Source organism: Gossypium hirsutum, chromosome D08, assembly GCF_007990345.1.
Source record: "Gossypium hirsutum isolate 1008001.06 chromosome D08, Gossypium_hirsutum_v2.1, whole genome shotgun sequence".
Classification (NCBI taxonomy): domain Eukaryota; kingdom Viridiplantae; phylum Streptophyta; class Magnoliopsida; order Malvales; family Malvaceae; genus Gossypium; species Gossypium hirsutum.
Window position 1 is genome coordinate 43607404 of NC_053444.1, and position 11223 is coordinate 43618626.

Below are 11223 nucleotides of genomic sequence, written 5' to 3' on the forward strand. Positions count from 1 at the left end.
CCTTAGTTTTTGATCGAGTACCATAGCGATGTTTAGTAGGCTGGTTGGTTTCCAGATTAACTGAGGAGTGATTTAAATTAATTAGAATCTTTTAATATTTTTAAATGCATATGAAGTAATGCAATGCATGAATGCAAAAAATGCGTCAATTTTAATTCAATTCTATTTAAGAAAACTTTGCGAGAAAAAAATTTCTTTACATAAAGTGAATTACAAATAAAGCTTTGCCCTATTGCTCAGCATTCTAATCTTCCTAAGTAACACAGCTAACTCTTGCCCCCGATCTGATTCTAATTCATACTTCACACTCAGCATGTCTGCTTGTACTGCCAAAGCTTGTACGTGATTAGCTACTTCTCGGATCTGGACCACAGCTTCCTCCATAATATGATCTCTGCTCCTAACTTGGTTCTAAAAGTAGTGTAGCTGTTCCTTATTACGATTTTCATTTGTTTCCAAGTGCTTGATCCGGTTTTCACAATTTTGCAACGCCGTTTCTAGCTCTTCGATTCTTTGCTTCATTTCCTCAGTCTTGCTCAAGCTTGCTTTCAACTTTATTGCGGAATTTCAATTTTGATACTGACGAAGAGATCCTTCCAACACGATCACCCTATCCTTTAACTCGCCCTTTTCCTTTTGGCTTTCTGACAAACTCTTTTCTAAAGCCTCGTTTCGCCCCTGCATTTCTTGGAATTTCTATTCCCATCTATCGACTTTGTCCTTTTCTTCTTGAATTTGTGTTTGCCACTGTTCTAATGTTTTTCCTAGCCCAGCAGTTCTCATTGACAGACCCAACTTTTTATAATCCTTCTTCAGACTACCCAGCTCCTCCTCAACCTTGTTTTTCTCTTTCTTTAATTTCTCAGTTTCAAGCTTCTGAACATCTATGTCCAATCTCAAGTTCATCTTTTCCTCCTCCATTTGCTCTATCTTCTTTTCTAAATCTGCATTTCTTCTCTCAAAATCTTGTCTTATGATTTCCAACTCAGAAGGGATAACTCGCAAATGCTCCTCTATTGGCTGGCGACCTTCCTGACTTACCTTGGGTATATTGTCGTTGATTCTCTTACCCCACCATTCATTATACTCAGGAGTTGTCATCGGACCCACAGCTAACCCTTTCATTCGGTGAATCTATTTCCACTCGCTAGACATCTCTTGAATATTCTTTCTATAACCATCATCTTTGTATGAAAATTCACAATCAGCTACCCCTTGGGTCGCAGGTATAAATTGTCTTGACCTATACTGTCTCAGCACCAATAACGGGGCATATCCAATAGCTCCCCAAATCCCAAGTAGTGGGACCCAATCGAAATTACCACACCTATACAGGATCTCATTTGGAAGCAACCAAGGAGCTCTCCACTCAACGTCTTCCTCCTGAAGATTTTGAAGACACTTCTCCTCCGAAATGTCATCTCTCCTCGGCGTAGCTACTATCTCCTTTAGTGGTGAATAATTTTTAGAGAAAACCCGATACGAAACCTTATCCACCTTCCAAAAGTGACTATGAAACCATAAAAGTAAAAGCTGTGCACATCCAATAAATCTGCCCTCGCCTGTTTTTCGGCATGCACTCAATGACCTGAAGGTTTCTGCTAAAATTGCCAGAATCGGTGTAACCTTCTTATCATGCCGGTCAAATAAATCGGTGACTGCTTCATCCACATGCCCCAAGGCCTTGGGGGAGACAATCAAGCCATATATACTTAAAGCAAAGACATCTAACATCTTTCTCATGTCTGGGTGCGTTAGAATTGCATCTTTCAAACTTCTCCAAGGAACACATTTACTATCCCCCTTTTGCTTAATCTGTGTAGCAACCCATTGCTCACTCATCCCTGTTATACCCATCAGCTTCTTTGAAAAGGTTGGCACATTTACCACTCTCGAGTAAACCCTGTCCACTTGAAACTTTGAACATCGGAGTAAAGCCACATATTCTTCTATCGTAGGCACCAAATCGACCTTCCCAAACGTGACGCAGTTGTAAGCAGGATTCCAAAACTAGGCGAGGGCTCGAAACAAATGCTTGTCTACCTTCACATCAAGCAAATAAGGCAAATCCCCATAATTGTCATAAAATAACTGTCTAACCTCATTATTCCACTGATCCCAGATTTCCTTCAACTCCTGCAAATTGTTTTGAGTTATACCGATGCGAGTAAAATCCCATAATTCTGATACATACCCACCGGCCAAGCTATCGCCCCTTTCTTGCTGCGTTGTTTCAGACCTAGTTCGGACAGCCGCATTGTCCTCCACTTTATCAAGAAACCCTTTTTCCAAGACAAGCTTTCTATCTAGCAAATGAATCTGAACTGACGCCTTTTATGATAAAATGAAATGCCATGTCATGCAATTAAAATAAAACACAAAAGTCAGTATCAAATATAAGCATATAATCAAGGAAGAGTACAACGGCTATTAGGACATCTACTAGGGTTTAGTGTGGTTCTACCTAAGGCAAGCTCCTAAGGCTCATTATATACGGTATGACTCTAAAGTAAAGGTACCCGAACCAGCAGATTCCTCGATCTTCACCCATTATAGGCTCATATAGATCAAGTTCAGTTCAGCGGGACACATTTTCCCTATGACTATACGGAGGTAAAAATCTCACGAACGTATAAGTACCGATGTATCCCGAAAGCGATCCACTATCCTATACGAAGGTGAAAACCTCACGAAGGAATAGTTTCTCACTCCCACTTAGAGGGTAAAATTATCCAGTACATGTAATGTACAATGCAAAATAATTTAAAGTACTTAAATCAATTAAGCATGAATGCAATAGGATTTTTAAAAAGAATTTGAATTTTTTCGACTATAAGACCAGAATTAATCAACTTTGTGGCTCGACTCTCTTATTTAAAAAAAAATGTCCCCAATGGAGTCGCCAAGCTGTCGAAACCATTTTTTATTTTTGGGAAAAAAACAAAAATTAGTTGTCGATTAAAATTGGAAGAATTGGGAGTCGCCACCAATCTTTTATTAAGGTGTGATTGGGTCACCTAAGAACGACTTTGGTCGTAAAAAAAGGGTCCGGAAGTTGGTTACGTATGAGGAAGGATTAGCACCCTCATTACGCCCAAAAATTGGTACTTATTTAATTAATTAATGTCTTAATGTCGAAAATTTGAAAAATATAATCCTTAGCAAAAACTTAAAAACGTTACGTATTAAGACCCTTATCATTTCAAAGAAAGAAAATGCCACACCCAATGCATTAGGGCACGACATTCTAATTTCCTCAAAAATGAATTAGGCCAGAATACTCGTGTAATAAAAATTTAAAAGAATATCCATTTATTCAAGATTTAAGAAATCGCGGCCTAATACGTTAGGACACAATTCCTCCAAAATCCCAAACTTGGAATATTTCCTTTATTATTTTTTAGAAAAAATCTTCATTTCGAGAAATCAATGCGTCACATCCAATACGTTAGGACACAACATGTTGAATTACCAATAATGAGTTCTTATTTTTAATTAAAGAGAAATGCTCGATTGTTAGATTTAACGAAGAAAATCGGAACCCAATACGTTAGGGCTCAATTTCCTTGAAAATCCTAAATACAAGCATTATCTCAATTTTGAAAAGTTTGAAATCGAGTAAAAAAATGATGTGATGCTACATTAAATATACAATGCAATAATAAATATTACAATGGCATAGAAATAATGCATACATATAAATAAATAAAACCAATATACATAAAAAAAATAAACAATGTCATGCAAAGTATCACATAAACGAACAAAATAATATAAATGAAAACAATAATAAATAGCAAAAAAATAAAAGGTACATGATATACACATTAAACTATGAAGAATACACATGAATTTATATATAAAAATTAGATTATAAAAGATTTATATAAACAAAATACATAATGCATTTGTGAAAATAGAGAAAAGTAGGAAAATATGTATATACATATAAATTATAAAACATGTTAAAATAAATAGGTATTTAAGAATTTTCAAAAATACGAAAAAAACATAGATATACACATGTTTTTATATAAAAGAATATTTGTTAGGAAAAAAAGGGAAAAAAATAAATAAATGAAAAAATAATAATCACATTACTAGAATTAATTAATAATAATAAAATAATAAAAAAACTAAATTGAACTAGAATTCAAAATTTTGGGGTAAATCTACAAATAAATAGAGCCAAAAGGACTAAATTGAACACGCAATTACATAGAGGGGCTGGAAGGGAAATTTTCCCTTCTCCTCCAAAACGGCGTCGTTCCAATAGGGCTAAATTGAAATTAAAAATAAATTAAAGGGCGAATTAAAAAATAAAAAAACCTAACTGTAAAACATTAAAAAGGCGGAGGGACTAAAAGCGCAATTTATCCCTCTGCTCAAAAACATGCGGATCGTAGGCCGGGTCAAGTCGGAGTCGGGTCGGCCTCCCCAAAACGATGCCGTTTTGGAGCCTTGGGAGGCCTAGTGAAACGGCGTCGTTTCACTAGGCTATTTAAGCCAAAAAGTTACAAAAAAAATCATTTTTCATTCTTCTTTAAAAAAACCACAAAAAACTCTCTCCTTCTTCAATTAGTTCAGCCAGGGCCCGATCATCGGCCACCGTGCCGGCCGCCGATCTCCAATGTCGGCACCACCTTCCGCGGTGGCCGAAAAGGGGGGAATCCCCTACTGGGCTCTTTAGACTCCTCTAAGTCCAAATCTGGGTCCAAATCCGTCAAAACATCAACAAAAAGACCTCAAAAGCCTAGGAAACCCTTCAGTTTCCGATTGTCTATCCTCGGAGACGAACCTCGATCGCCCTAATGGCGTTTCAGAAGTGGGAAAAGATAAGTCTTTTACCCTTTATTCTGTTTTATTGCATTAAGTAAAAAAACATAAAAAAACGAAAATAAAAGTATCAGCCTTTGTATTTCTTGATTGGTACGGGCCGGGTACCAATTGGGTATTACAATTGGTACGGGCCGGGTACAAATTGGGTATTACAATAACATTTGTAAGTTATACAAATTTAGTGAGCTTAGGTATAAAATACCTTTAAATTTCCTTTGCTGTATTCTAGATTCTGACTTTTTGGATTTCCATTTCTGCCTTTGGCGGATACCTTCATAGCTTTAAATCTATTTATAGACGTTATACATACTTACACCCCTTACTGTTCTTTACTTATTATCTTTCACTTAACTCTTTGGCTATCTCTAGAATCTTACCAGACGGTGCAATCTCTTCTATTATCATCAAACAACCTTCGACATTTATTCTAAAATAGTTTATCACCTTCAACATGAATTTCTCATTTAGAATATACCTCATACCCTTCGCTTGGTCGTGTGTCACACACAGCTGAGACACACACCTGTGTCTTTGGCCATGTGGACAAGAAAGAGGCCAAACTCAAGCCATTTCCTTCACCCTAATCAAGCATGATCCTATGAGTCATTTGCACATACATTCAAGCCTTGAACATACCTAAACATGCCTAAATATGGCTAAATCATTTCACCATTTATTCATACAACCAATATGCCAAAAGGCACCTCAACCACAATTCATCAAATCAACCAAACACATAAACATATTTGTCTATAATCAACCTTATACAATTACCTATTTCCATACAAAGCCATAGCATCATTGGCCATAGACCAAATCACATTCAAACATACCAAATTTATCATTTAAAACATACTTTCAATTGACCATACCATACCAATCAATAAAGCATCAAAGGCCAAAAGCACACCAACCATAATACCATACTTTCAAGCCAAACATTACAACTTAATTAATCAACATACCAAAACAATCAATAAGTGCTTAATTTCATACAATTAGAATGGTATGAAATTAAGCACTTATTGATTGTTTTGGTATGTTGATTAATATAGTAATTTTCCATAATGAACCAAAGTAACCTATAAAGCTACATATACATGCCACAACCCTAAGGAGTACAAAAACTACCAACGTCAATGGATAGTGTGAGCTGAAGATTCGATTCATCTGGAGGTCAGCAATAACGATCTACAAAATAATACAAAAAAATATATAAGCTCAGAGAGCTTAGTAAGAACATAGTAAATCTTTTAACTTAACATTGATTGAATGCAATTCTTTTTTTACTTGATTGAAGTTACCAAAGTGTAAACAAGGGCACGTATGTGCAATCAGGGGCACCGAAGTACAAACAGGGGCACGTATGTACAATAAGGTATAATTAACTTAAGTATTTAATTACATAGTTATAAGATGAATATATATATATGGAAATTCAATTATACATTTAAGTGCCATGAACTTACAGTGACAATTAACGCGTAGAAGTACAATCGAACTAATTTGTGACTTTCGCCTTTCCTCGGTTTATATCCGGCTGAGATTTATCTTTTTCTAAATAAATAATTATATTTAATGAAGTGTTTCAGTCAATCTCAATTATTCAATTCAATCCACAATCAAGATTTATGCATAATTATAATTATAATTATAATTATAATTCAATCCACAATCAAGATTTATGCATAATTAGTACTTAAGCTTGTAAATTGAATTTCATGAAATTTCATCCACATACTAAGCTAGCGGAATTCAATATAATCCCATAGCAACTCATACAAACCATTATTTAAAAATTTCACCATGTATTTTACACATTTTACAAATAAATCCCTAATTGCCATTTTCAACAAAAATCACTTTACAAAAGTTGTTTATTTAACAACAAAGACTCATAATCTTTCATAAATTTTCAAGAATCACACAAACATGTTAATGGTAAAACCCTAACCCTTTAAAATTTTTGCAAATTAGTCTCTGGGCTAGCTAGATTAAGCTACAACGACTTCAAAAACATATAGATCACTAATAATGGAATGAAAATTCTCTCACATGCACAAGGAAGAGCTTGGCCAAATCCCTAGCTTATTCTTCAATGGTGAATTTGATTGAAAAGTATGAAAATGAAGAAGATGGAAATATTTTCTTTTAGTTAATTTATCTTTAAGTCCCTATTTACCATTTTATCCTTTCAAAACATTAATAATTTCAATAAAACCAATCCCATAAATGTCCACTATCACTTAAATGGTCTAATTACCACCTAAGTACTCTTACATTTAAGTTCTATAACCATTTAATACCTTTAGCTACTAGAACCCTACTTTTCCATCTTTTACGATTTGATCCTTTTTATTTAATTAAACATGCAAATGATAAAATTTCTTAACGAAATTTTTATACGATACTACTAGAAACACGAAAATTTATGTGTTTTTAATGCCCTTTTTAACTTAAAATCATGCCATTTCAGTTACATTCTTATCGAAAAATAATTAAATATTATAAAATAATAAAATTATGTTAAAAATATGAACACGATGAATTTTAATTAATTTTATAGTTAATTTTGATTAATTTTGACTATTTTCGACAGATTCGCACAAAGGGCGAAAATTGGCTTGGCAAACAATGCTCGAAAAATAAAACCGAGAAGTAATTTGAAGCATCGAGGAAAATTTATTTCTAGCCTAAGATGGTCCAAAAATGTGTGTTAATTCATAATATAATTAATTTTAATTTATTCCCAATTTAATTTGGGCTAAATAAATTATTATTAATTAATTATGGAAAAAAAGGGTCTAGTTGAACCGCATTGGTTGAACCGAATCTAGTGAACCGAACTAGCCACCAATTGGGTTGCCCAGAACCGTCCAAATGCTGACCCAAATCGCCATTTTAGCTGACTAAATAAGCTTGCAAAGAAGCCCTTGAAGAACTTTCAACCTTGCATTCAAACCCCTCTAAAAAATATGCCTTTATGGATTTGCCCCATGCTATTTTTAGCAAAGTTGAATCTCTAAACATTGCCATGTGTGTGGCCAGCCAAGGGGGGTCTCTTTGGCTGATGGAATTTGATATTTATAGGAGCCACAATCAGCTATAAAATCCACCCCTTACTGATCATTCAACTCATCCCTCACACTCTTATTCTCTCTTCTCCTCTCTCACTTTCTCTCAACTTTTCCTTCCCATTTTCCCTTTTGTTTAAGTGACGATTTCTCCTCTTGGAAAAGAGGTCCTCATCAGACATTTTTGAGCAGCAATTAAAGTGTTCATAAGCCACCTTGATAGCCGAGGACAACGGAGAACGATAGTCAAGCCACGGAGAAACACCGAATTTGCTTCTTATTCCCTATCTCTTTAAATTTCGTTGTTGTTTTGAAAAACATATTTATGAATATTTATGCTATTGAAATGGTTATTTTAATCAAGCTAGCTTGAATTTAATCCATGTTGGGTTGATTATATTTTGCCTGCTTGAATTACTGAATTTGTGTTTGTGCTGTTATAGGCCTCGGTAAGATGCTTGATTAAGTAAAATCATGCCTAAGTTATTCTTGCAATATTAATTGTTAGATGACCAATGAATTAATTATTAAATCGTGTTGAAATTTTAATTAATCTACACAATACTTAACCAGTGCATGTTTATTCTTCTAAGGTAGCTGAAGTTAATTTAGCATTGTATTTGGCGATACATATGCCTTGCATAACTTGCAAGTTTAATAATTCTAAGTTAAAGGAATGTAATTAATCCAACACAATTATATCATCTTGATTAAACCTTATTTGAAATAGTGCATTAGAACCTTTTTATTTTTAATTTTTTTTACTTAGTTTTTAACCCTTAGTTTTTAATCATCTTTAAACCAAAATATTTTCTATCACCAAAGTGTTTTAACATTAATTTCATAAATATTCTTTTTTACAGTCCCTGTGGGTACGATAACTCAACATTTACTTGTCATTTTATTACTTGTCACCGAACTCCATTTCTACATGGCAAGAGTTAGCCGAGAGATTTCTCATGAAGTATTTTCCGTCGAGCAAGAATGCCAAGTTGAGGAATGAGATCACTGCCTTCCAACAAATGGATGATGAGCCCCTGTATGAGGCATGGGAAAAGTATGAAGAGTTATTACGAAAGTGCCCTCATCATGGAATCCCACATTGCATTTAACTTCAGACATTCTATAATGGTCTCAACGCTCACGCGAGGATGGTAGTGGACGCCTCTGCTAATGATGCTCTCCTTTCTAAGTCTTATAATGAGGCTTATGAAATTATTGAAAGGATTTCCAGCAACAATTATCAATGGCCAACCAATCAAGCAGCGTCAAGAAGATGAGTCGCTAGAATACATGAAGTGCACGCTCTCACTTCACTCCCATCTCAGGTATCTTCAATATCCTTAATGCTTAAGAATCTTACCACTAATGGGTCTAACAGTTTTGCAGCTCAACCACCTAAACAATTTGAGAATATAGCCTGTATGTATTGTGGGGAAGGACATTTATTTTAAGAATGTCCATCGAACCCCGAATCTGTATATTACATGGGTAACCAAAACCAAAACCCAGGGAGGCAAGGACTGTAATCCAACTTTTATAACTCATCGTGGCGAAATCACCCGAATTTTTCTTGGAGTAAGCAAGGGGCTGGAACAAGTAACACGTACGCCCAACCTAGACCAACTCAACCGCCTAGTTTCCCCCAACAAGTTCAGAAACCAACCCAAGCGGAACAATCCAATAGCTTAGAAAATCTATTGAAGGCATACATGGCGAAAAACGACACCACTTTGAAGGAATTTGGAGAATTAAGTGGGCTAGCTTGCTATTGAACTCAAGAACCAACCACAAGGTGCTCTACCTAGTGGCACGGAGAATTTGAGAAATCTGGGGAAGAAACATTGTAAAGCATTGACATTGAAGAGTGGAAAGACAGTAGAACCCAACACTATCGAAGTTGAAAAGGAGCCAGTTGATGCTCAAGATTTAAAAGAACTCCAACCAAGTGTTGAAATTCCAGTTTCAACAGAACCAGAATATGTAAAACCCAACAAAGTAACCTTAGGACCAACTAATTCTGATCAACTAACAATGTCGTTAGATGTAGGATTGCCGCTAAAGACGAATCAACCAGAATCAATCCCAGTAATGAAACCACCACCTCCCTACCCTCAAAGACTTCAGAAATAGAAGTAGGAGATTCAATTCAAGAAGTTCCTTGACGTACTCAAGCAACTTCACATCAACATCCCTTTGGTTGAAGCACTTGAGCAAATGCCGAACTACGTCAAGTTCATAAAAGATATCTTGTCTAAGAAACGAAGACTTGGAGAATTTGAGACGGTAGCTTTGACGAAGGAATGCAGTGCATATCTTCAAGACAAACTACCCCCAAAATTAAAGGATCCTGGATGTTTTACCATACCGTGCAACATTGGAGCACCATATTGTGGTAATGCATTATGTGACTTAAGTGCAAGTATCAACTTGATGCCTATTTCAATATTTAGGAAGTTGGGGATAGGAGAAGTTAGACCAACTATAATTACGCTTCAACTACCAGATCGATCCTTAGCACATCTAGAAGGAAAAATCGAGGACGTATTGGTACGTGTAGATATGTTTATCTTTCCTGCTGACTTTGTAATTCTAGATTTTGAAACAGACAAAGAAGTACCAATCATCCTAGGAAGGCTGGTCCTAGCAACTGGAAGGACCCTTATTGATGTGAAAAAGGGAGAGCTCACTATGCGTGTTTAGGATGATCAAGTAACATTTAACGTCTTTCAGTCTGCACGATTTCCTGACACAATGGATGATTGCTCTGCTATGCCTGATTTAGAGGATTTAATAGTGGAGAAGGAACTCAACTGTGTTGAGGACCCACTGGAAAGAATTTTGACATCGGATCCTCCAAATGATGAAGAGGAGGATGAATACTTAGCTTTGCTAGAAGCTAATTGAAGGGGATTTAATCCGCAATCTCGTTTTGAATCTTTGGAGTTAGAAAAGAGGGACTATTTCCAGCCAAAAGTGTCGATCGAGGAGCCACCTAAATTAGAACTCAAGGTATTACCTTCTCTTTTAAAGTACGTTTATTTAGGTAACGCTTCTACTCTGCCTGTGATTGTTTCAGTAGAATTGACCACTAAGCAAGAAGGGAAACTTATCTTAGATCTTAAACAATTCAAGAAGGCCATCGGATGGACCATAGCTGATATTCGCAGTATTAGTTCATCTGTATGCATGCACAAGATTATCCTGGAAGATGGCAAAAAAGGGACGATCGATGGACAACGGAGACTGAACCCCATCATGAAGGACATAGTAGAAAAAGAGATCATCAAGTGGTTAGATGCGGATATCA

The 11223-nt window shown here is 35.7% G+C and overlaps 1 non-coding gene across 1 annotated transcript; it reads right to left on the minus strand.

Moving 5' to 3' along the window:
* Positions 1-8902: 8902 nt before the first annotated feature.
* LOC121220457 (small nucleolar RNA R71) lies at positions 8903-9009 on the minus strand. The gene has a single exon (XR_005917659.1). It is a non-coding gene; the product is annotated as a small nucleolar RNA R71 (small nucleolar RNA).
* Between the last annotated feature and the right edge of the window lie 2214 nt (positions 9010-11223).